The 25866-nt window shown below is 37.7% G+C and overlaps 1 pseudogene; it reads left to right on the top strand.

The window, feature by feature from the left end:
- Window positions 1–18988: 18988 nt before the first annotated feature.
- On the top strand, window positions 18989–21173 carry LOC118012755 (annotated as a pseudogene).
- Window positions 21174–25866: the final 4693 nt, after the last annotated feature.

Raw genomic sequence — 25866 nt, 5'->3', positions numbered from 1 at the left:
TTTATTTCCCTTGCCTCAAGAGACATGTCTTGAAAGAAGTAGCTATGGCTGATGTCAAAGACATTACTGCCTGTGTTCTCCTCTAGGATTTTTATCATTTTAGGTCTTATATTTAGGTCTTTAATCCTTTTTGAATTTATTTTTGTGTATGGTGTAAGAAAAAGATCCAGTTTCATTCCTTTGCATGTTGCTGTCCAGTTTTCCCAACATGTTTTTTTTTTTTTTTTAGAAGACTATCTTCTTCTTTCTGGATATTGTTTCCAGCTTTGCTGAAGATTAATCAACCATAAAACTGTGGGTTATTTCAGCTTTCTTTTAGCATTCATTAGCATGATAGATAGATCTCTATCCCCTTTCAATCTGCAAGTGAGTCTCTTGTAAGCAGCATATAGATGGATCTATTTGTTTTTTTATCCATTTTGATACCCTATGTCTTTTGTGTGGAACATTTAGTCCATTTACATTCAGAGTGATTATTGAAAGATATGAATTTAGTGCCATTGTGTTACCTGTAGAGTTGGTGTTTCTGATGTTTTCTGGTCCTTTCTAGTTTTCGTTGCTTTTGGTCTTTTATTCCTGCATTCAAAGAATCCCCCTTAAAATTTCTTGCAGGACTGGTTTGCTGGTCATGAAGTCCTTTACTTTTTGTTTGTCTGGGAAACTCTTTATCTCTCTTATGCTGAATGGCAGTCTTGCTGGATAAAGAATTCCTGGCTGCATACATTTTCCATTCAGCATGTTGAATATTTCCTGCTACTTCTTTTTGGCCTGCCAAGTTTCTGTGGACAAATCTGATGCATATCTAATTTCTCCTCCCTTGTAGGTAAGGACTATTTTCCCTTACAGCTTTCAGGAGTCTTTCCTTGTCTGTGTATTTTGTGAATTTGACTGATATGTCTTGGCAACGGTTGGCTTTTGCTGAATTTAATGGGAGTGCTCTCTGCTCCTTGGATTTAGATGTCTGTGTCCTTCCCCAGATTAGGAATTTTTTCAGCTATAATTTGTATGAATAAACCTTCTGCCCCTTTATCTCTGTCTTTCTCCTCTGGGGCTCCTATGATATGAATGCTATTATGTGTTAAGAAGTTGTTAAGTTCCCTATGTCTACCTTCATGGCCCATTACTTTTTTCTCCTTCTTTTCAGCTTCGTTATTTTCCATAGTTTTCTCTTATATATCACTGATTCACTCCTCTACTTCGTGCATCCTTGTTTTTATGCATCCATTTGGGATTGCATCTTGGTTTTAGCATTTTTAACTTTGGCCTGATTAGATTTTAGTTCTTTTACTCTGCAGTAAGGGATTCTTTAGTGCCTTCTATGCTTTTTTCAAACACAGCTAGTATTCTTATAAGTGTTGTTTTAAATTCTAGTTCAAACATCTTGCTTGTATCTGTATTGATTAAATCCCTGGCCTTCCCCTTTTTTTTTCTTTTGGGAGTGAATTTCTCTGTCTCATATTTTTTTCCAGAAAAAAAAAAAATGAAGAAAGAAAAAAAACAAAACAAAACAACAAAGAAAAACAAAAAACAAGCCCTTCAAAACTAGATCCTGTGTGTTTTGTTCTGCTTGTTAAAAACATCTTCATCATGGGGTGCCTGGGTGGCACAGTCAGTATAGCATTTGACTCTTGGTTTTGGCTCAGGTAATGATCTCAGGGTTGTGAGGTCAAGTCCCACATCAGACTCTATGCTCCGCGTGGAGTCTGCTTAAGGCTCTCCCCTGCCCTGTCTGCCATCCCCCGCCAAAATAAATAAATAAAATATATTTAAAAATCTTCATTCCCCCAATAAATAAATGAATAAAATGAAAGTAAAGAAAAAATCATATATATATACATATATAAAAATAAAAATTAAGAAAATTTAGTCAAAATTTTAAGAAAGGAATTTAAAAAATTAGAAAACAATTGAAAAATAATAATAAAAAATAAGGAATAAAAGCAAAAAAGAAGCTGTATCTTATTTTCTCCTAGAGCTGAGGCTTTGCAGCTTTCTATGATCAGTAAATTTGGTGCAAGTGGGTTGTTTGTGCTGGTCTTATGGGAGAGGGGCCTGTTCCACTGTTTCTCAGGTGAACTTACCCTAGTGGAAATATGCCTCCAGGACACAGTGGGGCAGGGCTTGGTGTAAGCAGCTCCAGCTTCCACTATGTGGTGTTGTTTTGCTCCCTGAAGGCTTTCAGTGCTGCTGGGTGGGATGAATGTGGAGGTGTCCCACTCTCTAGCTCCAGGGCTGAAAATTCACACCTCCCACTCCTCAGTGAGCCCTTACAGAAAAGCAATCAATCACTCATGTCCCCAGTTACCCTCAAAACCCTACGTTCACCCTGCCTATGTCCAGGCCTTTTAATCTCAGGCATGTGACTGAGTTTCGAAACTCCAAATTTTAGGGACTGCAGCAGCACGTACCTGTGCTTTTCCTCCCTGGGGAGAGTGTCACCACACTTTTGCCATTTGCTGGCCCATCCCAGGAAATCAGCTGCATGACCACACAGTGGTTCTCAGTTTATGGCAAAACAGAGCAGAAAGCTGGCACCAAGACCTGCTATGCTCAGTCGGCTTCCACACTCCTATGCCTGGGAACACTGCAGCATGTTGGCATCATCCATTCTTCTTGCAACCCTGGTGATCTTCAGACCATGGTGTCACACCTGGGTTTCCACTCCACTTCCCCACCTGAGCACCTTTAAGCCAGGCATGTCCCTCAGTGTAGCAAACATCTTGAAGTCCAGATTTCATGCTCTGCTGCTTATAATACTTTCCAGTAGCCTCCATTTACAGGCTCCCTCCCTCCCACTGTATCCATAGCTATATCTCCCCCAATTCAACCCTCTACACCTCCCCCATTTCAAAAGGTGGTTGTTTTTCTACTTGTAGACTTACAGTTTTTTTTTTTTTTTAAGATTTTATTTATTTATTTGACAGAGAGAGACGCAGCGAGAGAGGGAACACAAGCAGGGGGAGTGGGAGAGGGAGAAGCAGGCTCCATGCAGAGCAGGGAGCCCAATGTGGGACTCGATCCCAGGACCCTGGGATCATGACCTGAGCCTAAGGCAGACGCTTAACCGACTGAGCCACCCAGGTGCCCTGTAGACTTACAGTTTTTGTTCTTTCAGACTTCTGATTGATTTTTTGGTTGTTCCGAATGATTTGATAACTACCAACACAACTCAAACACAGGGATGAGACAACCTTAGGGTACCCCTGATCCTCTGACATCTTCATTGACTTAATTTATTTTCTGGTTATGTCTGTTCAAGAGTTCTATTTCTTTCTGTTTCAGTTTTCGTAGTTTATATGTCTCTAGGAATTTATTCATTGTTGCAAGTTGTCCAATTTTTTGGCATATAGTTTTTCATAATATCCCCTTACAATTGTTTGTATTCATGTGGCATAGGTTATTTCTCTTCTCTAATTTATGATTTTAATTATTTGTGTCCTGGGGCGCCTGGGTGGCTCAGTCGTTACTGCCTTCGGCTCAGGTCATGGTCCCAGGGTCCTGGGATCGAGCCCCACATTGGGCTCCCTGCTCTGTGGGAAGCCTGCTTCTCCCTCTCCCACTCCCCCTGCTTGTGTTCCCTCTCTCGCTGTGTCTCTCTCTGTCAAATAAATAAATAAATAAAAATTATTTGTGTCCTTTCTCTTATATATTTGATAAGTGTGGCTTGAGGTTTTTCAATTTTATTAATATCTTCAAAGAACCAGCTCCTGGTTCCATTCATATGTTCTATTGTGTTTTTTTCCCTCGTTTCTATATCATATATTTCTGTTCTAAACTTTACTTGCTTCCTTCTGCTGGCTTTAGGCTTTATTTGTTGTTCTTTTCCTAGCTCCTGTAAGTGTAAGGTTAGTTTGTTTACTTAAGATTTTTCTTGCTTCTTGAGGTAGATTTGTTTTGCTATATTTCCCTCTTAGAACTGCTTTTGCTGCAACCTAAAGGTTTGGACCATCGTATTTTCATTTTCATTTGGTTCCATGTGGGTGTTTTTTTTTTTAATTTCTTCTTTGATTTCCTGGTTGATTCATTCATTGTTTAGTAACATGTTATTTAACCTTCGTGTATTTGTGGTCTTTCCAATTTTTTTTCTGATGGTTGAGTTCTGGTTTCATAGCATTGTGTCAGAAAAGGTGCATGGTACAACTTCAATCCTTTTTTTATTTGTTGAGGCCTGTTTGGTTCCCTAACATGTGACCTATTCTGGAGAATGTCCCAAGTGTACTTGAGAAGAATGTGTATTCTTCTGTTTTAGGATGGAATGTTCTGAATACATCTGTTAACTCCATCTGGTCCAGTGTGTCATTTAAAGCCATTGTTTTCATGTTAACTTTCCATTTAGATGATCTGTCCATTGATGTAAGTGGGGTATTAAAGTCCTCTACTATTATTGTATTATTATTGATTGCCCCTTTATGTTTGTTGTTATTATTTTTTAAAATACTTGGGTGCTCTCATTTTAGGTCTGTAAATATTTAAAATTGTTAGATCTTCTTGTTGGATTGGTCCCTTGTGATTATATAGTGCCCTTCTTTGTCTCTTGCTACAGGTTTGTTTTAAAGTCTAGTTTGTCTGATAGAAGTTTTCTTTTTGACATCCATTTGCATAATAAATGTTTCTCCATCCCCTCACTTTCAATCTGCAGGTGTCTTTAGATTTAAAATGAGTCTCTTATAGGCAGCATATATGGGTCTTTTTAAAAATCCATTCTGACATGTTATGTCTTTTGATTGGAGTGTTTGGTCAATTTACATTCAAAGTAATTATTGATAGAAATGTATTTATTACCATTTTATTATTTCTTTTTGTGTTTCTGGAGATTTTCTCTAATCTTCCTTGTGCTTATCACATTTGCTCTCTTTTGCACTAAAAAAAGCCTCCTATGATATTTCTTGTGGGGCTTGTTTAGTGGTCACTAACTTTAATTTTTGTTTGTGTGGGAAGCTCTTTATCTTTTCTTCTTCCTGAACAATAGCCTTCTTGGATAGAGTATTCTTGGCTGCAGATTTTTTTCCATTCTTCACTTTTTTTTAGTTTTTTTTATTTAAGTAATCTTTGTACCCCATGTGGGGCTCAAACTCATGACCCCAAGAAGATCAAGAGTCACATGCTCCACCAACTGAGCCAGCCAGGTACCCCTCCATTCTACACTTTCAATATATCATGCCATTCCCTTCTGGTTTGCCAAGATTCTGTTGAGAAATATACAAGTATTGTTATTGGTTTTCCTTTGTGAGTTATGGCTTTCTTTTATATTGCTGCTTTTAAGATTCTTTATCAGTATATTTTCAAATTTAATAACAATGTATCTTGGTGTTGGCCTGCTTTTGTTGATTTGGATGGGATTATTCTGAGCTTCCTGGATCTGGATATTTGTTTCCTTCCCCAGATTAGGGAAGTTTTCAGCTACTTTTTTTTCCTTTTTATTTTATTTTATTTATTTATTTTAGGGAGAGTGAACCCACAAGTGAGCAGGGGGAGGAGTACAGGGAGAAGGAGAGAGAGAGAATCTGAAGCAGACTCCATGCTCAGCACAGAGCAGGATGTGGGGCTTGGTCTCATGACTGTGAGATCATGATCTGAGCCAAAACCAAGAGTTGGACACTTAACTGACTGAACCACCAAGGTGCCCCTCATCTAGTCTTTTTTCAAATAAATTTTCTGCCTCCTTTTCTCCTTTCTTCTTCTGGGACTCCTATAATAAGAATGTTATTACATTTGATGGAGTCACTGATTTCCCTATGTCTATTCTTGTGGTCCATAATTTTTTGATTATTTTGTTCATCTTGATACTTTTCCTATACTTTGTCTTCTGTCATTAATTCATTCTTATGTTTCTTCCAGCCTGCTGTTCATTACATCAAGGATGTTTCCAATCTTCTTTACTTCACTCTTCCTGTTTGATTGATTCTTTTTTTTAACTCTTTTATCTCTGTGCCAAGGGTCTCACTGATTTCTTCTATTCTTTTCTCAAGCCCAGTGAGTATTATTATGATTATTGCTTTAAATTCTCCATCAGGCATTTTATTTATATCTGTTTTGCTTAGATCTCTGGCCATGGCCTTATCTTGTTCTTTCATTTGGGATGAATTCCTCTGTCACTTTGTCTAAACCTCTGCCTTCTCTGTGTTAGAAAAGCCAGTTATATCTCTTGCTCCCACAAGTAATGGTCTTATGAAGAAGAAATTATGTAGTGCCCAGTTCTGGGTGCTTCAGGGAGTGTCTCCTGTGTGCTGTGTGTTCTCTTCTGTTGTGTTTTAGCTGCTCTATCCCTCAAGCCAGTCATCTGCAGAGGCTCTCCTTGGCTGTTGTGGGCAGTGTTTGGTCCTTGACCTAAATGTGGTGAGTTTTAACTAGGTGTGCTCTGGTCTGCTTTGAAATGAGATGTGACACCACCTGCACCAGAACTGAGGCCCTGCAGAAATCTCTTGTAAGGAGACATAGTGTGGGCTGGGTTTGTGCTGGTCTTCAGGGGGAGGAGTCTGTTGCACTGGGACCGAGGCAAGCTTGACCGAGGGGCAGTTCCATGAGAGTGCAGGGATGGCAGGCCTGGTGTATGCAAGTTAGGCAGCCAGTGTTGGTACTGTGCTGCTTCCCACAGGTGGCTCTGTGTCAATGCTAAGGTGCAGTGGAGGGAAATGGCACAGGCCAGCTCCTTTGTTCCCAGAGAGGCATCTTCATGAACACTGCCTCTCAGGGACGTGCTCCAAGAAGAGTGAATAATCTCCCCCACTGTGTGCCTCAGGCATTGTTCAGATTGCTGTTTCCATGCTGTCTGCTCCTGGGTTGTTTGCCTGCCTTCTCTCCAGGAGCAGCAGAGTGCCCTCTGGTCTCTGTAACAACCGGGTGGTTGGACTTTATCCCAACCGTTGATCTTTAAAACTCCATGTTTTAATCCCTGTTGCTTGGAAGAAGATATGAAATTCAGCCCCTCTCCTTTTACAATACAATGGCTTTGAGGAAACATTTTCCTTGTGCATTCTCCTGTATGCTCCTCATTCTCTTGACCTTCTCTGGGACCACAGCTCCCTTCCCTCCAGAGTACCTGCAATCTATTTCTCCCCTAAACCCTGTCTCTGCACTTCTTACCTTCTTCAGTGTAACTTCTTCTCTCATTTTGGTTGTGGAGTTTGTTCTGTCAGTCTTCAGGTATATTTCTGGAGCTTTTGGATTGATTTCATAGTTATCTAGTTGTGTTAGTGGGACAGGCAAGCCTAGGGTACTCCTAATCCTCCACGATCTTCCCCTTTCAGTAATTATTTCCATTAAATTAATCTCATACATGAATTCCACTTATTGTAAGTCCCGATACAATCACCTAGGCAGCTTGATGTTGTGGAAAGAATATTGGGCTTAGAGACACACAGTCCAAAGTTGGATTTCTGGTTCTATCATGTACTAGCTATGTGACTTTCTGCAAATTTTTCAACCTCAATTTTTTTAGAAAAGGTATTTTGAAACTCTTAATTTATTATAAAATTTGAGCCTCCGTTTCTTTTTTCCCCCCTATTCCAAGTATTTATTTATGTTCCAGTTAGTTAACATATGGTGTAAAATTAGTTTCATGTATAGGATTTAGTGATTCATCACATACAACACCCAGTGCTCATCACAAAAAAAATGCCCTCCTTAATCTCCAACCCCCTTTTAACTCATCTCCCTGCCCACCTCCCCTCCAGCAACCCTCAGTGTGTTACCTATAGTTAAGAATCTGCTTTATAGTTTGCTCCTCTCATTTTTCCCCATATGTTCATCTGTGTTGTTTCTTAAATTCTACATGAGTGAAATCATATGGTATTTGTCTTTATCTGACCGACTTATTTTCCTTAGCATAATACTCTCTAACTCTATTCACATTATTGCAAATGACAAGATTTCATTCTTTTTGATGGCTGAATAATATTCCACTACATATATTAACTTCATTCACATTATTGCAAATGACAAGATTTCATTTTTTGATGGTTGAATAATATTCCACTATATTCCAGATATATATATATATATCTATCTCACATCTTCTTATATATTCATCAGTTGATGGGCATTTGGGCTTTCTGTATTGTTTGGCTATTGTTGATAATGCTGCTATAAACATTGCAGGGCATGTACCCCTTTGAATCTGTTTTCTTTTATCCTTTAGGTAAATACTAGTAGTGCAATTGCTGGGTCATAAGGTAGTTCAATTTTTAACTTTTTGAGGAACCACCATACTGTTTTCTATAGTGGCTGTACCAGTTTGCATTCCCAATAACAATATAAGAGGGTTTCCCTTTCTCTGCATCCTCACCAACACCTGTTGTCTCTTGTGTTGTTAATTTTAGCCATTTGGAGAGGTATGAAGTGATATTTCATTGTAGTTTTGATTTATATTTCCCTGATGATGAGGGATGTTGAGCATGTTTTCATGGTATCTATTAGCCATCTGGATGTCTTCTTTGGAAAAAAAAAAATGTCTATCCATGTCTTCTGCCCATTTCTCAACAGGATTTTTTTGGGGGGTGTGGATATTGACAAGTTCTTTATACTTTTTGTGTACTTTCCCTTTATCACATATGTCATTTGCAAATATATTCTCCCATTCTAAAGGTTACCTTTAATTCTGTTGATTGTTTCCTCTGCTTTGCAAAAGGTTTCTACATTTTTATCTCAGTTTTGCCCCATTGAAGATGATATTAGCTGTGGGTCTTTTGTATCTAGCCTTTATGATTTTGAGGTATGTTCCCTATATCCCCACTAGGTTGAGGGTATTTTTTTAACCAATAATGGATGTTGTATTCTCTTAAACATTTTTTCTGCATCCACTGAGAGTATAATATGATTCATATCATTTCTTTTATTAAAGTGGTGCATCATGTTGATCGCTTTGTAAATATTAAACCACACCTGCAACCCAGGAATAAATCCCACTTGATTGAGATGAATGATTCTTTTTTTTTTTTATTTTATTATATTATGTTAGTCAACATACAATACATCATTAGTTTTGGATGTGGTGATCCACGATCCATTGTTTTCATATAAAACACAGTGCTCCATGCAGTACGTGCCCTCCTTAATACCCATCACCAGGCTAACCAATCCCCCCTCCCCCCTCCCCTCTAAAACCCTGTCTGTCTCTCAGGGTCCATAGTCTCTCATGGTTCATCTCTCTCTCCAATTCCCCCCCCATTTTTTCCTTCTTTCTCCTAATGTCCTCCATGCTATTCCTTATGTTCCACAAATAAGTGAAACCATATGATAATTGACTTTCTCTGCTTGACTTATTTCACTTAGCATAATCTCCTCCAGTCCCATCCATGTTGATGTAAAAGTTGGGTATCCATCTTTTCTGATGGCTGAGTAATATTCCATTGTATATATGGACCACATCTTCTTGATCCATTTATCTTTTGAAGGACATCCAGCTCTTTCCACACTTTAGATATTGCGGACATTGCTGCTATGAACATTGGGGTGCATATGCCCTTCTTTTCACTACATCTGTGTCTTTGGGGTAAATACCAAGGAGTGCAATTGCTGGGTCATAGGGTAGCTCTATTTTTAAATTTTTGAGGAACCTCCACACTGTTTTCCAAAGTGGCTGTACCAACTTGCATTCCCACCAGCAATGTAAGAGGGTTCCCCTTTCTCCACAACCTCTCCAACACTTGCTGTTTCTTGCCCTGTCCATTTTTGCCATTCTAACTGGTATAACATGGTATCTCAGTGTGGTTTTGATTTGGATTTCCCTGATGGCTAATGATGATGAACATTTTCTCATGTGTCTGCTAGCCATTTGTATGTCTTCTTCAGGAAGTGTCTTTCCATATCTTCTGCCCACTTTTTGACTTGATTATTTGTTTTTTGGGTATTGAGTTTGAGAAGTTCTTTATAGGTCTTGGATACCAGCCCTTTATCTGTAGTGTCATTTGCAAATATCTTCTCCCATTCTGTGGACTGCCTCTTTGTTTTGTTGACTGTTTCCTTTGCTGTGCAGAAGCTTTTTATCTTGATGAAGTCCCAAAAGTTCATTTTTGCTTTTGTTTCACTAGCTTTTGGAGATGTATCTTGAAAGAAGTTGCTGTGGGCGCTGTCAAAGAGGTTACTGCCTATCTTCTCCTCTAGGATTTTGATGGATTCCTGTCTCACATGGAGGTCTTTCATCCACTTTAAGTTTATCTTTGTGAATGGTGTTAGAGAATGGTCAAGTTTCATTCTTCTGCATATGGCTGTCCAATTTTCCCAGCACCATTTATTGAAAAGACTGTCTTTTTTCCATTGCATGTTTTTCCTGCTTTGTCAAAGATTATTTGACCATAGAGTTGACGGTCCATATCTGGGTTCTCTATTCTGTTCCATTGGTCTATATGTCTGTTTTTCTGCCAGGACCATGTTGTCTTGGTGATTACTGCTTTCTAATATAGCTTGAAATCAGGCAACGTGATGCCCCCAGCTTTGGTTTTCTTTTTCAACATTTGCTTGGCGATTCGGGGTCTTTTCTGATTCCATACAAATTTTCGGATTGTTTGTTTCAGCACTTTGAAAAATGTCATTGGAATTTTGATTGGGATGGCATTGGAAGTATAGGTTGCTCTGAGTAGCATAGACATTTTAACAATGTTTATTCTTTTGATACATGAGCATGGATAATTTTTCCATCTTTTGTGTCTTCTTCAATTTCTTTCATGAGTGTTCTGTAGTTCCTAGAGTATAGATCCTTTACCTCTTTGGTTAGGTTTATTCCGAGGTATCTGATGGTTTCTAGTGCTATTGTAAATGGAATCGTTTCTCTAATTTCTCTTTCTACAGTTGCGTTGTTAGTGTATAAGAAAACAACTGATTTCTGTGCATTGATTTTGTATCCTGCCACATTACTGAATTGCTGGATGAGTTCTAGTAATTTGCGGATGGAGTCTTTTGGGTTTTCCACATAAAGTATCCTGTCGTCTGCGAAAAGAGAGAGTTTGACTTCTTCTTTGCCAGTTTGAATACATTTTATTTCTTTTTGTTGTCTGATTGCTGTTGTTAGAACTTCTAGTACTACGTTGAACAATAGTGGTGAGAGTGGGCATCCTTGACATGTTCCTGATCTTAAGGGAAAGGCTCTCAGCTTTTCCCCATTGAAGATGATATTCACTGTGGGTTTTTCATAGATGGATTTTATGAACTTGAGGAATGTTCCCTCTATCCCTATACTCTGGAGAGTTTAATCAGGAAAGGATGTTGTATTTTGTCAAATGTTTTTTTCTGCATCAACTGAGAGGACCATATGGTTCTTCTCCATCCTCTTATTAATGTGTTCTATCACATTGATTGATTTGCGAATGTTGAACCACCCTTACATCCCAGGGATAAATCACACTTGGTCGTGGTGGATGATCCCTTTAACGTATTGTTGGATCCTATTAGCTAGGATTTTGCTGAGGATTTTGAAATCCATATTCATCAGGGATATCGGTCTGAAATTCTCTTTTTTGATGAGGTCTTTTCCTGGTTTGGGGATTAAGGTAATGCTGGCCTCATAGACTGAGTTTGGAAGTTTTCCTTCTCTTCTTAGTTTTTGAAACCACTTCAGTAGAATAGGTATTATTTCTTCCTTGAATGTTTGGTAGAATTCCCCAGGGAATCTATCAAGCCCTGGACTCTTGTTTTTTGGGAGGTTTTTGATAACTGCTTCAATCACGTTACTGGTTATTGGCCTATTCAGGTTGTCAATTTCTTCCTGTTTCAGTGTTGGCAGCTTATAGGTTTCCAGGAAGGCCTCCATTTCATCCAGATTGCTCAGTTCATTGGCATATAGTTGTTGATAATAATGTCTAAGAATTCTTTCTATTTCCTTGGTGTTAGTCGTGATCTCTCCACTTTCATTCACAATATTATTAATTTGGGTCCTTTCTCTTTTCTTTTGGATAACTCTGGCCAGTGGTTCATTGATCTTATTAATTCTTTCAAAGAACCAACTTCTAGTTTTGTTAATCTGATCTTCTGTGTTTCTGGTTTCTAATTCATTGATCTCTGCTCTAATTTTAATTATTTCTCTTCTAATGCGTGGCTTAGGCATCATTTGTTGCTTTTTCTCTAGTTCTTTAAGGTGTGGAGTTAGTTGGTGAATTTGGGATTTTTCTGTTTTTTTGAGTGAGGCTTGGATGGCTATGTATTTCCCCCTTAGGACCGCCTTTGCAGTATCCCATAGGTTTTGGACCGATGTGTTTTCGTTCTCATTGATTTCCATGAATTGTTTAAGTTCTTCTTTGATTTCCTGGTTGACTCAAACAGTCTTGAGCAGAGTGGTCTTTAGCTTCCAAGTGTATGAATTTCTGCCAATTTTTTTCTTGTGATTGAGTTCCAGTTTTAGAGCATTGTGGTCGGAGAATATGCAGGGAATAATCTCAATCTTTTGGTATCGGTTGAGACCTGATTTGTGACCCAGTATGTGGTCTATTCTGGAGAAAGTTCCATGTGCGCTTGAGAAGAATGAGTATTCTGTTGTTTTAGGGTGGAAGGTTCTGTAAATATCTATGAGGTCCATCTGGTCCAGTGTGTCATTCAAAGCTCTTGTTTCTGTGTTGATTTTCTGCTTAGATGATCTGTCCATTGCTGAGAGTGGAGTATTGAGGTCTCCTACAATTAACATATTGTTGTCAATATGACTTTGTTTTGGTTAACAGTTGGCTTATGTAGATGGCTATTCCCTTGTTGGGGGCATAGATATTTACAATTGTTAGATCTTCTTGTTGGATAGACCCCTTAAGAATGATATAGTGTCCTTCTGTGTCTCTAATTACAGACTTTAGTTTAAAATCTAATTTGTCTGATAAAAGAATTGCTACCCCGGCTTTCTTTTGAGGACTGCTGGCATGGAGGATGGATCTCCATCCCTTCATTTTCAGTCTGGATGTATCTTTAGGTTCAAAATGAGTCTTTTGTAGTCAGGATATGGATGGTCCTGTCTTTTTATACAATCTGCAACCCTGTGCCGCTTTATGGGAGCATTTAGGTCATTCACGTTGAGAATGATTATTGAAAGATATGAATTAATTATCATCATGTTGCCTGTGAAAACGTTGTTTTTACAGATTGTCCCTGTAAATTTGTGTTGTAGATCACTCTTGGGGTCTTTCTCCTTTTATAGAACCCCCTTTAGTATTTCTTGCAGGGCCTGCTTAGTGGTCACATATTGTTTCAGTTTCTGCCGGCCTTGGAAGCTCTGCATCTCTCCATCCATTCTAAATGACAGACTTGCCAGATAAAGTATTCTTGGCTGCATGTTTTTCTCTTTTAGTACCCTGAATATGTCTTGCTAGCCCTTTCTGGCTTGCCAGGTCTCTGTGGATAAGTCTGATGTTATTCTGATCTTCCTCCCTTTGGACTTAAGGAATCTCTTCCCCCTAACGGCCCTTAAGATGGTTTCCTTGGTTTTAAAGTTTGCAAGTTTTACTATTACATGCCAGGGTGTTGGTCTGTTTTCCTTGACCTTGGGAGGGGTCCTCTCTGCCTCTAGGGTGTGAATGTTTGTTTCATTCCCCAGATGAGGGAAGTTCTCGGCTGCGATTTGGTCAAATACATCTTCTAGTCCTCTCTCTCTCTCCACTCCCTCTGGGATTCCAATTATTCTGACATTGAATGCTTCATGGTGTCACTTATTTCTCTGATTCTATTTTCACGGATTCTGAGTTGTTTTTCCCTGGCCTCCTCTTTTCCCTTTTTATCTATTATTTCGTCTTCCTGGTGGCTTATTCGTTCTTCTGTCTCACTTTCCCTAGCTGTTAAATTATCTAGATTGGATTGGATCTCATTGATAGCATTTTTAAGTTCTGCCAATTCAGCTTTCTTTTCTGCCCTTAGAGACTCTATGTTGCCATTAATTGATTTCTCCATTCTAGCCATTGTCTTTACAATTGCTAGCCTGAATTCTATCTCCGACATCTTGGTTATATCTGCATCCATTTGTAAATCTGCAGCATAAGTCATGATCTCTGAGTCTTTTCTATTTTGGGGGCTCCTCTTCCTAGTCATTGTTTTGGTGGGTGTTTGAGGGAATGTATATAGTCCAAATTATTGACTGGAACCCAAGCAATATGCACCTGTTTTCTTGGGACCTTAGGGTTGCTGGCCTCTTGTTGACCTAGGTTGATGGAGCTAGAGTATAATGCTAAGTGAAATAAGTGAGTTAAGGAAAAATACCACTCAATTTACTCACATGTGGAATTTAAGAAAGAAAACAAATGATCTTCTGAGGGAGGGGCCTGCCGTGCTGTTACTCAGGCAACCCTGTTTGGGCGGAGTTGCCCTGCCTCCCTGTGGCGGGGGATGTGTTCAGCGGGGATCAGTTTTGGGGCCTTTTGTTCTCTGATGACTTTCCCTGGTGGCTTTCCGAGTCTCTTCTGCAAGTCAGAGCAGAAGAGACTGTTTCCAAACCTCTGCCTCAGAGCAGAGAGACCGCAGTCTGTTCTTCAGTGAGCTCCCCAGGCCACACCATCTCCATTTCTGTCTGTGCTGCTATAAACTGCAGCGTCCTGGGTTGTGTGCCCCTCCGCAGCATCCCCAGTCCTGCCTCCATGTCAGAGCACGTCTCTGCCCTTTGTGCTTCTAAAACCGCCAGCGGCTGCAGTTCACACACATGACCCTGCCGCTCCAGGTTTCCAACCCGGGGGCTGCCCTAAAGTCCTTTTCCCGCTACTACCGGTCCATGAGTCTGTGCCCCCTCCCCAGTTGGTGAGGCTGTCACTCACCGGCTGTGTAGGATGCCCATGGACAGGCTCCCTCCCGCTGCAATTTATCCTCCGATATCTGCCCGCGGAATCAGGGCTCTCCGCTTTGTACCTCAAAACCAACCACCTGTGATATTCTGCTTGTAGAGATCCAGATCTTCTTACATCTCAGGCTGGTTTTGTCGGTGCTCAGAGTGGTCTGGTAGATAACCAGCTCAATTCCGGGGACCAGTTGAAATAGAGTCCCCTAGTCCTCTGCCATCTTTCCTTCTCATGTGGTAAATGATTCTTTTAATATATTGTTGGATTCAACTTGCCAGTATTTTGTTGAGAATTTTTGCATACACGTTCATTAGGGATAATAACCCATAGTTCTTTTCTTGAGTGGGGTCTTTGGTTTTGGAATCAGGGTAATGGTGGCCTGATAGAATGAGTTAGGAAGTTTTCCTTCCATTTCAATTTTTTGGAACAGTTTGAGAAGAAAAGTTATTAACTCTTCTTTAAATGTTTGGTAAATTTGCCTGTGAAGCCATCCCTGGACTTTGGTTTGTTGGGACTTTGTTGATTACTGATTCAATTTCTTTACTGGTTATTGGTCTCTTCAATTTTCTATTTCTACTTGTTTCGGTTTGGTAGTTTATATGTTTCTAGGAGTTTATCCATTTCTTCCAGATTGCCCAAATTATTGGCACATAATTTTTTCATAATATTCTGTTGTAATTGTATTTCTGTGGTGTTGGTTGTGATCTCTCCTCTCTCATTTGTGATTTTATTTAGTGGGTTCTTTCTCTTATTTTCTGATAAGTCTGGCTAGGGGTTTATCAATTTTATTAAACTTTTTAAAGAAACAGTTCCTCGTTCCCTTAGTGTTCATTTGATTCCCTCTCCCTTCACATTCTTATGAAATTTTATTGTCCACAAAGTACACTCACATTTATTATCTCAAGTTATTCACACAAAACTATATGAGATATGGATTATTTCCCCCATATTAGAGATGAGAAAACTGAAGTTCAGATAGATGAATGGCTATAGAAGATACGATACATATACAATGGAATAAAAAAGAATGAAATCTTGCCATCTTCAACAATATGGATGGAGCTAGAGAGTATAATGCTAAGTGAAATAAGTGAGTTAAGGAAAAATACCACTCAATTTACTCATATGTGGAATTTAAGAAAGAAAACAAATGATCAAATTTAAAAGAGAGAGAGGAAGAGAGACAAACTAAGAAACAGACTGTTAACTATAGAGAAGAAACTGATGGTTGCCAGAGGACAGGTGGGTGGTGGGGATGGATGAAACAGGTGATGTGTATGCTTATCATCATGAGCACTGAGTAATGTGCAGAATTGTTGAATCACTATATTCTACACTTGAAACTAATATAATATTGTATGTTAGCTATACTGGAATTAAAATTTAAATTAAAAAAATTTAAAATTAAAAGATTTTTAAAAATCTTAATAAGGAGGGCATGTGTTGTGAAGAGCACTGGGTATTATATGCAACTAATGAATCATTGAACACTACATCAAAAACTAGTGATATATATTTGTTGGCTAACAGAACATAATAAAAAAACAATAAATAAAAGAAAACTGAGTACCAGAGAGGCAGAACTAAAATTCAAATTCAGGTTCTTTGATTACAAATCAAAAGATCTTGCCACTATACCACAGTTGCCAATAATTTTTATTAGTCAGTTATAAAAAATATTATTAAAGATGTAATTAAAAGTTTAAACACCATGTGGAAGAACTTCTAAAGACTGTAATTTAATAAAATTATATCAATATTTCCACTTTTCTTTGAAACTATGACTTCAGCCTAGCAACTTCATATTAGACATGTCACCAGAGGCAAGGGAAACAAAAGCAAAAATGAACTATTGGGACTTCATGAAGACAAAAGCTTCTGCAATGTGAAGAAAACTTAAACATTTCTAAATTATGAAAATCAAAGAGGCTTAAATTCCTTAGACTGATCAAATGTCCAAAGGTATGTGACATGAGTCTACAATCAGTTGAAATAAACTTTAAACTGCTGCTTTAGCTAAATAAATAAAGCAGATTTCATAATAGAAGGCTACATTTCTACAATTACCTGCTCTAGGTACATATACCTGCTCTAGAAAATTTGGTTTCCATTTACATACTATCTAAAGAAACAAAGAAGAAGCAAAAAGGAAAAATGTCAGAACCACAGTCATTTCATTGCTGAGAATAGTTGCTTCTTTCTCTAGCATTGCCTTTTCCTTAGGTGCATATATTGGGGTTACTGAAGAATTCTCTGAATATGCTATGTCAGAAACTTTCCTCAGAAAATTAAAATTAAGTAGAGGTTTAATTCTTCATAAGAAAACCATGAAATTATATAGTTATAGCTTTCTTTTAGGTATTAGTCTTCTTTACATACAGTGTTAGAAGTCAGAGAGACCTGTGTCTAAAACACAATCCTGAACTTAATAGCTGCATGGCCTTGGATAAGTCAAGTAATCTATTCAAGACTTGTAAAATGAAGATAATACCACATACATCATAGTATTACTATGAGGATTAAATGGGATAACACATATTTTGATACTTGGTTAGTAAATCTCAATAAATGATAGTTCATTTTCTCTTACTCCCTCCTAGGCTTATTTCCTGTTAAAAAATCTAAAAAGCTAAGAATAAAATCTTCTTCAGATTTTCACTACCACTTTGATAGCTCAACTTTTCTGAAAGTAAGCTTAATTTTCTTATAAAAGTAGTCACAGCTTGTCATATTATACAGATCATGACAATCTTCTTACAATAGTCTACTTTAACACACAAAGCCCTCAACAACAATAACCACCAAAGTACCTACCTCTTAACATTTCCAATGTCTAGCACATATCCTCGACCAGCTTAATTTTTCTTTGGAGGTCTATAGTCCACATCTGTATTTCTTACTTGTGTGGCTTATTCATCATATCATGGCTTTTATCCTCTGTTGCCGAGTCAGAATTGTAAAAAATAATCCAAAGCCATGGAATGAGAGATTCCTACAGAGTTACATAAGCAGAAGGCAAACCTATGGTGAGAATTCAATGAATCATTCTCTGAAACACACTTTACCCATTTAAAGTTCTGTACTACAGTCAGGACAGCAAAAGATTTGGATCTCAAAGGTTGATAGTTCTTCTCAATGATTGTGCTAATCTGAGGTGTTTTATACATATTGACTCAGAATCTTCTATAGGCCTAAGAGAACTTATCTTGTAACTATGGATAATGCTCAATCTAAAAGAACCATAGCCAAATTACGTACAGACAGACAGACAGACAGACACACACACACTTAAAAAAGAAAAACATATATGAACAGTGAATTTAAGGAGAACTACTTTATCTAGACTTTTCATTAAGTAGCAGAATGTTTCCAGATAGATCCTATGTACAGTTTGCAGATTAAGTATTACTATTCCCTCTTGTTGATCTATGCAAAGTGAAGTAAGATCATAAATGTTAAAGGACCACAATTTAGAATAAACATTAATTTCCTAAAGACTTGGAATGTATATTTCCACCTTAGAGAGACTTTTCTATTTTTTAGTTCACTTGCAGTCATATTAACTAAAAAGTCACACATACAATTTACAAAGTTGACAGAAACAAGAAAAACACTTGGATAAAACTAGCCTTGAATCTTCTTACTTATTCCCTTCTACCTCACTTCAAAATAAATGAATGAATCATCTTTCTGAAAAATTTAAGATGTTAAATTATTACACTAATAATCAATTATCATTTTATAACTTTAAGTTGCTTAAAACATGTTTCTCAACTAGAAGTTAGAGCATTAAACCATGGTCTGGGAGCAAAGTATGGCCTAACAAAGGATTGTGGAGGTCCTTATCATTATTTCCACTTACTAGCTTTATGTATTTTTTCATTCCCTGAATATTACTTTTAGTAGTGGGATAGCTACACTTTCCGAACTTTAAATCCGACCATAATATCTCATAAATAAGGTTTTTGTGTTGCTTCTTTGTGCCAGATGCAATCCAAAAGATGTAAATTGGACTTTGAAAAAACTGGAACTTATGGAACGCTCTGATGGCTTGGAAAGATAATGGGAGATAATTCTTGAAATTAAAAATGTCTTGGAAAATTAGGTTACTATATGAATAGGACATCTGAGTGAATGATACTGGATTAGTGAAAAAATCTGCTAAAATTCACAACAGGAGGAACTCTTCCCCTCATTTGCATCCTACAACTTGCCTGACTGCTGGCACACCCTGCAGTTGCCCCACAGAAACGCCTTGATTACCTGTAGTTCTTCCTGAAATTAGGCCAGTGTCTAGGGCACTGGCTCCTCATCTCATTCAGGCTTATTCCAAAGAAGTAAAATTTGGTGTAGATGCCTGAGCTTTAATGCGTCAATGTGTAGACCTTTTAGTTGATGCTGTAGCTGTTACTGTGGGGCCAAGGGAAGAACAGTGATTATTGAACAGAGTTGGAAAAGACCCAAAGTAACAAAAGATGGTGTAACTGTTGCAAAGTCTATTGGCTTAAAATATAAATATATAAAAATATTGGCACTAAATTTGTTCAGGATATCAGTAACACAAATGAAGAGGCTGGGGGTGGCACCCTTACTGCTATTTTCTTGGCACACCCTATTGCCAAGGAAGGCTTAGAAAAGATTAGCAACAGTGCTAATCCTGTGGAAATCAGGAGAGGTGTGATGTTAGCTGTTGATGTTGTAATTGCTGAACTTAAGAATCAGTCTAAACCTGTGACAACCCCTGTAGAAACTGCTCAGATTTCTACAATTTCTGCAAATGGAGACAAAGAAATGTGCAACATCATTTCTGATTTAATGAAAAAAACCTAGAAGAAAGGGAGTCATCACAGTAAAGAATGGAAAAACACTAAAGGATGAATTAGAAATTATTCAAGGCATGTAGTTTGAGTGTGAGTATATTTCTCCATATTTTATTAATACATTAAAAGGTCAGAAATGTGAATTCCATTATTCTATATTCTATTGAGGTGAAAAGAAAGTTTCCAGAGTCCAATCCACTGTACCTGTTCCTGAAATTGCCAATGCTCCCTATTAGCCCTTGGTCATAATTGCTAGATGTTGATGTAGAAGCTCTGAATAAACTCATTTTGAATAGGCTAAAAATTGATCTTTTGGTTGTAGCAGTAAAAGCTCTAGGTTTTGGTCACAATAAAAAGAACCAGATTAAAGAAATGGCTGTTGTGACTGGTGGTGCAGTGTTTGGAGAAGAGGGATTGACAATAAATCTTGAAGAAATTCAGCCTCATGACTGAGCAAAAGTTGGAGAGGTCATTGTGACCAAAGATGATGCCATGCTCTTGAAAGGAAATGGTGACAAAGCTCAAATTGAAAAATGTTTTCAAGAAATCATCAAGAAGTTAGATATCACAACTAGTGAACATGAAAAGGAAAAACTGAATATCTGGCCAAACTTTCAGATAGAGTAGCTGTGCTGAAAGTTGGTGGGACAAATGATGTTGAAGCGAATGAAAAGAATGACAGAGTTACAGATGCCCTCAATGCTACATGTGCTGCTGTTGGAGGCATTGTTCTGGGAAGGGGTGATGTCATGGTTTGGAGCATTCCAGCTTTGGATTCAATAATTCCAGGTCCTGGGGTGCCTGGGTAGCTCATTTGGTTAAGCAGCTGCCTTTGGCTCAGGTCATGATCTCAGGGTCCTGGGATCGAGCCCCATGTTGCATCAGACTTCATGCTCAGTGGGGACTCTGCTTCTCCCTCTCCTTTTGTCCCTCCCCCTGCTTATGTGCTCTCTCTCTCTCTCTCAAATAAATAAATAAAATCTTTTAAAAATACATTATATGTTAAAAAAAAAGAGAGAAGATAGTAGGAAGGGAAAAATGAAGGGAGGGAAATCGGAGGGGGAGATGAACCATGAAAGACTATGGACTCTGAGAAACAAACTGGGGGTTCTAGAGGGGAGATGGGTGGGGGGATGGGTTAGCCTGGTGATGAGTATTAAAGAGGGCACGTATTGAATGGAGCACTGGGTGTTATACGAAAACAATAAATCATGGAACACTACATCAAAAACTAATGATGTAATGTATGGTGATTAACATAATAAAATTAAATTAAAAAAATAATTCCAGCTCCTGAAGATCAAAAAATTGATATATAAATTATTAAAAGAACACTCAAAATTCCTGCAATGACCATTGCTAAGAATGCAGGTATTGAAGGATCACTAATAATTGAGAAAATTATGCAAAGTTCCTCAGAAATGGGTATGATGCTATGCTCAGAGATTTTGTGAATATCGTGGAAAAAGGAATAATTGACTCAACTAAGGTTGTAAGAACTGTTTTATTGGATGTTGCTAGAGTGGCCTCTCTGCTAAGTACAGGAGAAGATCTAGTCACTGAAATTCCTAAAGACCCTAGAATGGGTGGAATGGGATGTGGTATGGGAGGTGGCATGTCCTAATTCTTAAAATAGTACTTTATTAATAAACTGTGAGAGGAAGTTCAATGCAGTAATCCTTACCAATAACTTAGAGAAATCAGCTGAAGGAAATGACTGAAGAAAAGCCTGGCTGATGTTTAAGAAAATAACTATAACCAAAAGTCACTGGTTTCAGTTAACAACATATAATGGTTTACTGCTGTCATTGTCAATGCCTACAGAAAATGTATTTTGTATTTTTGAATAAAAACACATTTGTACATTCCTGATAACTAAATGCAAGGGTCATGTAACAAATGTGTTGCTTTCAACTTAAATCACTGAGGCATTTTTACAACTATTCTGTTAAATTCAGGATTTTAGTGATTGCCATCACCAGATAAAAAAATGAGAAGCAGCCTTTCCGTGGAGAGTAAGAATAATTGTGTCTGAAGTAGAAAAATAATCTAATTATATGACACTCTCTGTTAATAAAAATTTGTTTAAAGTTTTTTAAAATTTTTATTTAAATTTAATTTAATTAACATATAGTATATTATTAGTTTCAGAGTTAAAATTTAGTGATTTATTAGTTGTGTACAACACCCCATGCTCATTAATTCAAGTGCTCTCCTTAATGCCCATCACCCAGTTACCCCATTCCCCCAACCACCTCCCCTTCAGCAACCCTCAGTTTGTTTCCAGTAGTTAAGAGTCCCTTATGGTTTGTCTCCCTTTCTGTTTTCATCTTACTTTATTTTTCCTTCCCTACCCCTAAGTTCATCTTTTTTGTTTCTTAAATTCCACATATGAATGAAATCATATTACTATATGATTTTGTCTTTGTCTGAGTGTGTATTTGTCTTTCTCTGAGTGACTTATACGCTTAGCATAATATCCTCTAGTTCCATCCATGCCATTGCAAATGGCAAGATTTCATTCTTTTTGATGGATAAGTAATATTCCACTGTATCTATACACCACATCTTCTTTATCCATTCATCTGTCAATGGACATCTGGGCACTTTCCATTTATTAGTTACTGTGAAAATTAATGCTATAAACATTAAGGTGCAGGTGCCCCTTCAAATCACTATGTTTGTATCCTTTGGATATAGACCTAGTAGTGCAAATGCTGGGGGGTCTTAGGGCAGCTTTATCTTCAACTTTTAAAAAATATTTATTTGTTTATTTATTTACTTATTTCTTTATATTAACATATGTTGTATTACTTCTTTTCAGAGGAAGAATTTAGTGATTCATCAGTAGCATACAATACCCAGTGCTCATTACTTCAAGAGCCCTCCTTAACGCCCATCACCCAGTTACCCCATTCCCCCAACCACCTCCCATCCAGCAACCCTCAGTTTGTTTCCTACAGTTAAAGGCCTCTTATGGCTTGTCACCCTCTCTGTATTCCTCTTACTTTATTTTTCCTTCCTGTCCCCTATGTTCATCTGATTTGTTTCTTAAATTCCACATATGAGTGGATCATGTGGTATTTGTCTTTACCTAACTGGCTTATTTCACTTAGCATAATACCCTCTAGTTCCATCCATATCATTGCAAAATGCCAAGACTTCATTCCTTCTGATAGCTGAGTAATATTCCATTGTATATATATATACCACTCCTTATTTATCCATTCTTCTGTCAATGAACATCTGGGCTCTTTCCATATTTTGACAATTGTGGACATTACTTCTATAAACATTGGATTGAATGTGTCCCTTTGCATCACTATTTTAGTATCCTTAGGATAAATAACTAGTAGTGCAATTGCTGGGTAGTAGGGTAAAGCTATCTTTAATTAATTTATTTATTTTTATTATTTATTTATTTATTTATTTATTTATTTATTTATTTATTTATTTTTATTAACACATACTGTATTATTAGATTCAGGGGTAGAATTCAGTGATTCATCAGTTGCATATAACACCCAGTGCTCATTACATCAAGTGCCTTCTTAATGCCCTTCACCCAATTATCCCAAAACCTACCCACTTCCCCTCCAGCAACCCTGAGTTTTCTATAGTTAAGAGTCTCTTATGGTTTCCCTCCTTCTCTGTTTTTATCTTATTTTTTATTTCCTTTCCTTCCCCTATGTTCATCTCTTTTGTTTCTTGAGTTCCACATGTGAGAGAAATCATATGGTATTGGTCTTTCTCTGACTGACTTATTTTGCTTAGCATGATACCCTCTAGTCACATCCATGTTATTGCATAAGGCAAGATGCATTCTTTTTGATGGCTGAGTATTATTCTATTGTGAATATATATACCATATCTTCTTTATCCATTCATCTGTTGGTAGACATCTGGGCTCTTTCTGTATTTGGCAATTGGGGACATTGCTGCTATAAACATTGGGGTTCAAATCACCATTCGAATCAGTATTATTGTATCCTTTGGATAAATACTTAGTAGTGCAGTTGCTGGGTCAAAGGGTAGCTCTATCTTTAACTTTTTGAGGAAACTTCATACTCTTTTCCAGAGTGGTTGCACCAGTTTGTATTCCCACCAACAGTGTAAGAGGGTTCCCCTTTCTTTGCATCTTCACCAACAGCTATTGTTTCCTGACTTGTTAATTTTAGCCATTCTGACTGGTGTGAGGTGGCATTTCACTGTGGTTTTGATTTGTATTTCCCTGACACCAAGTGATGTTGAGCAGTTTTTCATGTATCTGTTGGCCATTTGTATGTCTTCTTTGGAGAAATCTCTGTTCATTTCTTCTGCCCATTTCTTGACTGGATTTTTTTGGTTTTGGGTGTTACATTTGATAAGTTCTTAATAGATTTTAGATACTAGCCTTTTATCTGATAAGACATTGGCAAATATTTTCTCCCATTTCATAGGTTCCCTTTTAGTTTTGTTGACTGTTTCCTTTGCTATGCAGAAGCATTTTATCTTCATGAATTCCCAATAGTTCATCTTTGCTTTTGTTTCCCTTTGGAGACAGGTTTAGCAAGAAGTTGTTGCAGCCAAATTGAAAGATATTGCTGCCTGTGTTCTCCTCTAGGATTTTGATGGATTCCTGTCTCACATTTAGGTCTTTCATCCATTTTGAGTTTATTTTGGTGTACAGTGTACAGTGGTCCAGTTTCATTCTTCTGCATCTCACTATCCAACTTTCCCAACACCATTTATTGTAGAGACTGTCTTTTTTTCCATTTGATATTCTTTCCTGCTTTGTAGAGAGTTAGTTGACCACAAAGTTGAGAGTCCATTTCTGGGTTCTCTATTCTGTTCCATTGTTCTATGTGTCTGTTTTTGTGCCAGTACCATGCTGTCTTGATGATTGCAGCTTTGTAATATAGCTTGAAGTCCGGAATTGTGATGTCTCCAGCTGGTTTTCTTTCTCATCATTCCTTTCATTACTTGAGGTCTTTTCTGATTCCATGCAAATTTTAGGATCATTTGTTCCACCTCTATGAAAAATGCTGATGGCATTTTGATAGGGGTTGTATTGAATGTGTAGATTGCTTGGGTAGCATAGACATTTTAACAATATTTGTTCTTCCAATCCACGAGAATGGAATGTTTTTCCATTTCTTTGTGTCTTCCTCAATTTCATTCATAAGTGTTCTATACTTTTCAGAGTACAGATCCTTTACCTCTTTGGTTAGGTTTATTTCTAGGTATCTTATGGTTTTTGGTGCAGTTGTAAATGGGATCAATTCCTTGATTTATCTTTCTTCTGTCTCATTATTAGTGTATAGAAATGCAACCAACCTCTGTGCATTGATTTTATATCCTGCCACGTTGCTGAATCCTGTATGAGTTCTAGCAATTTTGGGGTGGATTCTTTTGTGTTTTCTACAGGGTATCATGCCATCTGTGAAGATCAACTTCTTCATTGCTAATTTGGATGCCTGTTATTTCTTTTTGTTGTCTGATTGCTGAAGCTGACTTCCAGTAATATGTTGAACAGCAGTGGTGAGAGTGGACATCCCTGTCATTTTCTTGACCATGGGGGGAAAGCTCTCAGTTTTTCGCCATTGAGGATGATATTTAATGTGGGTTTTCATATGTGGCTTTTATGATGTTGAAGTACGTTCCCTCTATCCTTACACAGTGGAGAGTTTTTTCAAGAAATGATGCTGCATTTTGTCAAATGCATTTTCCACATCTATTGTGAGGTTCATAAGTTCTTGTCCTTTTTTTTTTTTATTAATGTATCACACTGATTGATTTGTGGATGTTGAATCACCCTTGAAGCCAAGGAATAAATCCCACTTGTTCGTGGTGAATAATCCTTTTAACGTACTATTGGATCCTACTAGCTAGTATCTTGGCAAGAAATTTGGCATCCATGTTCATAAGGGATTTTGGTCTGTAATTCTCCTTTTTAATGGGTTCTTTGTCTGGTTTTGGGATCAAAGTAATGCTGGTCTCATAGAATGAGTTTGAAAGTTTTCTATTTTTTGTAACAGTTTCAGAAAAATACGTATTAATTCCTCTTTAATATTTGGTAGAATTCCCTTGGGAAGGCATGTGGCCATGGACTCTTGTTTGTGGGGAGATTTTTGATTACTGATTCAATTTCCTTGCTGATGATGGGTCTGTTCAGGTTTTCTATTTCTTCCTGTTTCAGCTTTGGTAGTTTATGTTTCTAGGAATACATCCATTTCTCCCAGATTGCCTAATTTGTTGGCATATAATTGCTCATAATATTCTATTAGAATTGGGATGCCTGGGTGGCTCAGTCGTTAAGCGTCTGCCTTCGGCTCAGG

This window comes from Mirounga leonina, unplaced genomic scaffold (genome assembly GCF_011800145.1).
Source record: "Mirounga leonina isolate KUSES-001 unplaced genomic scaffold, KU_Mleo_1.0 Mir_101283, whole genome shotgun sequence".
In the NCBI taxonomy this organism is placed as follows: domain Eukaryota; kingdom Metazoa; phylum Chordata; class Mammalia; order Carnivora; family Phocidae; genus Mirounga; species Mirounga leonina.
The sequence above is the reverse complement of the archived record's forward strand: the minus strand, read 5'-3'. Positions and strand labels throughout refer to the sequence as shown.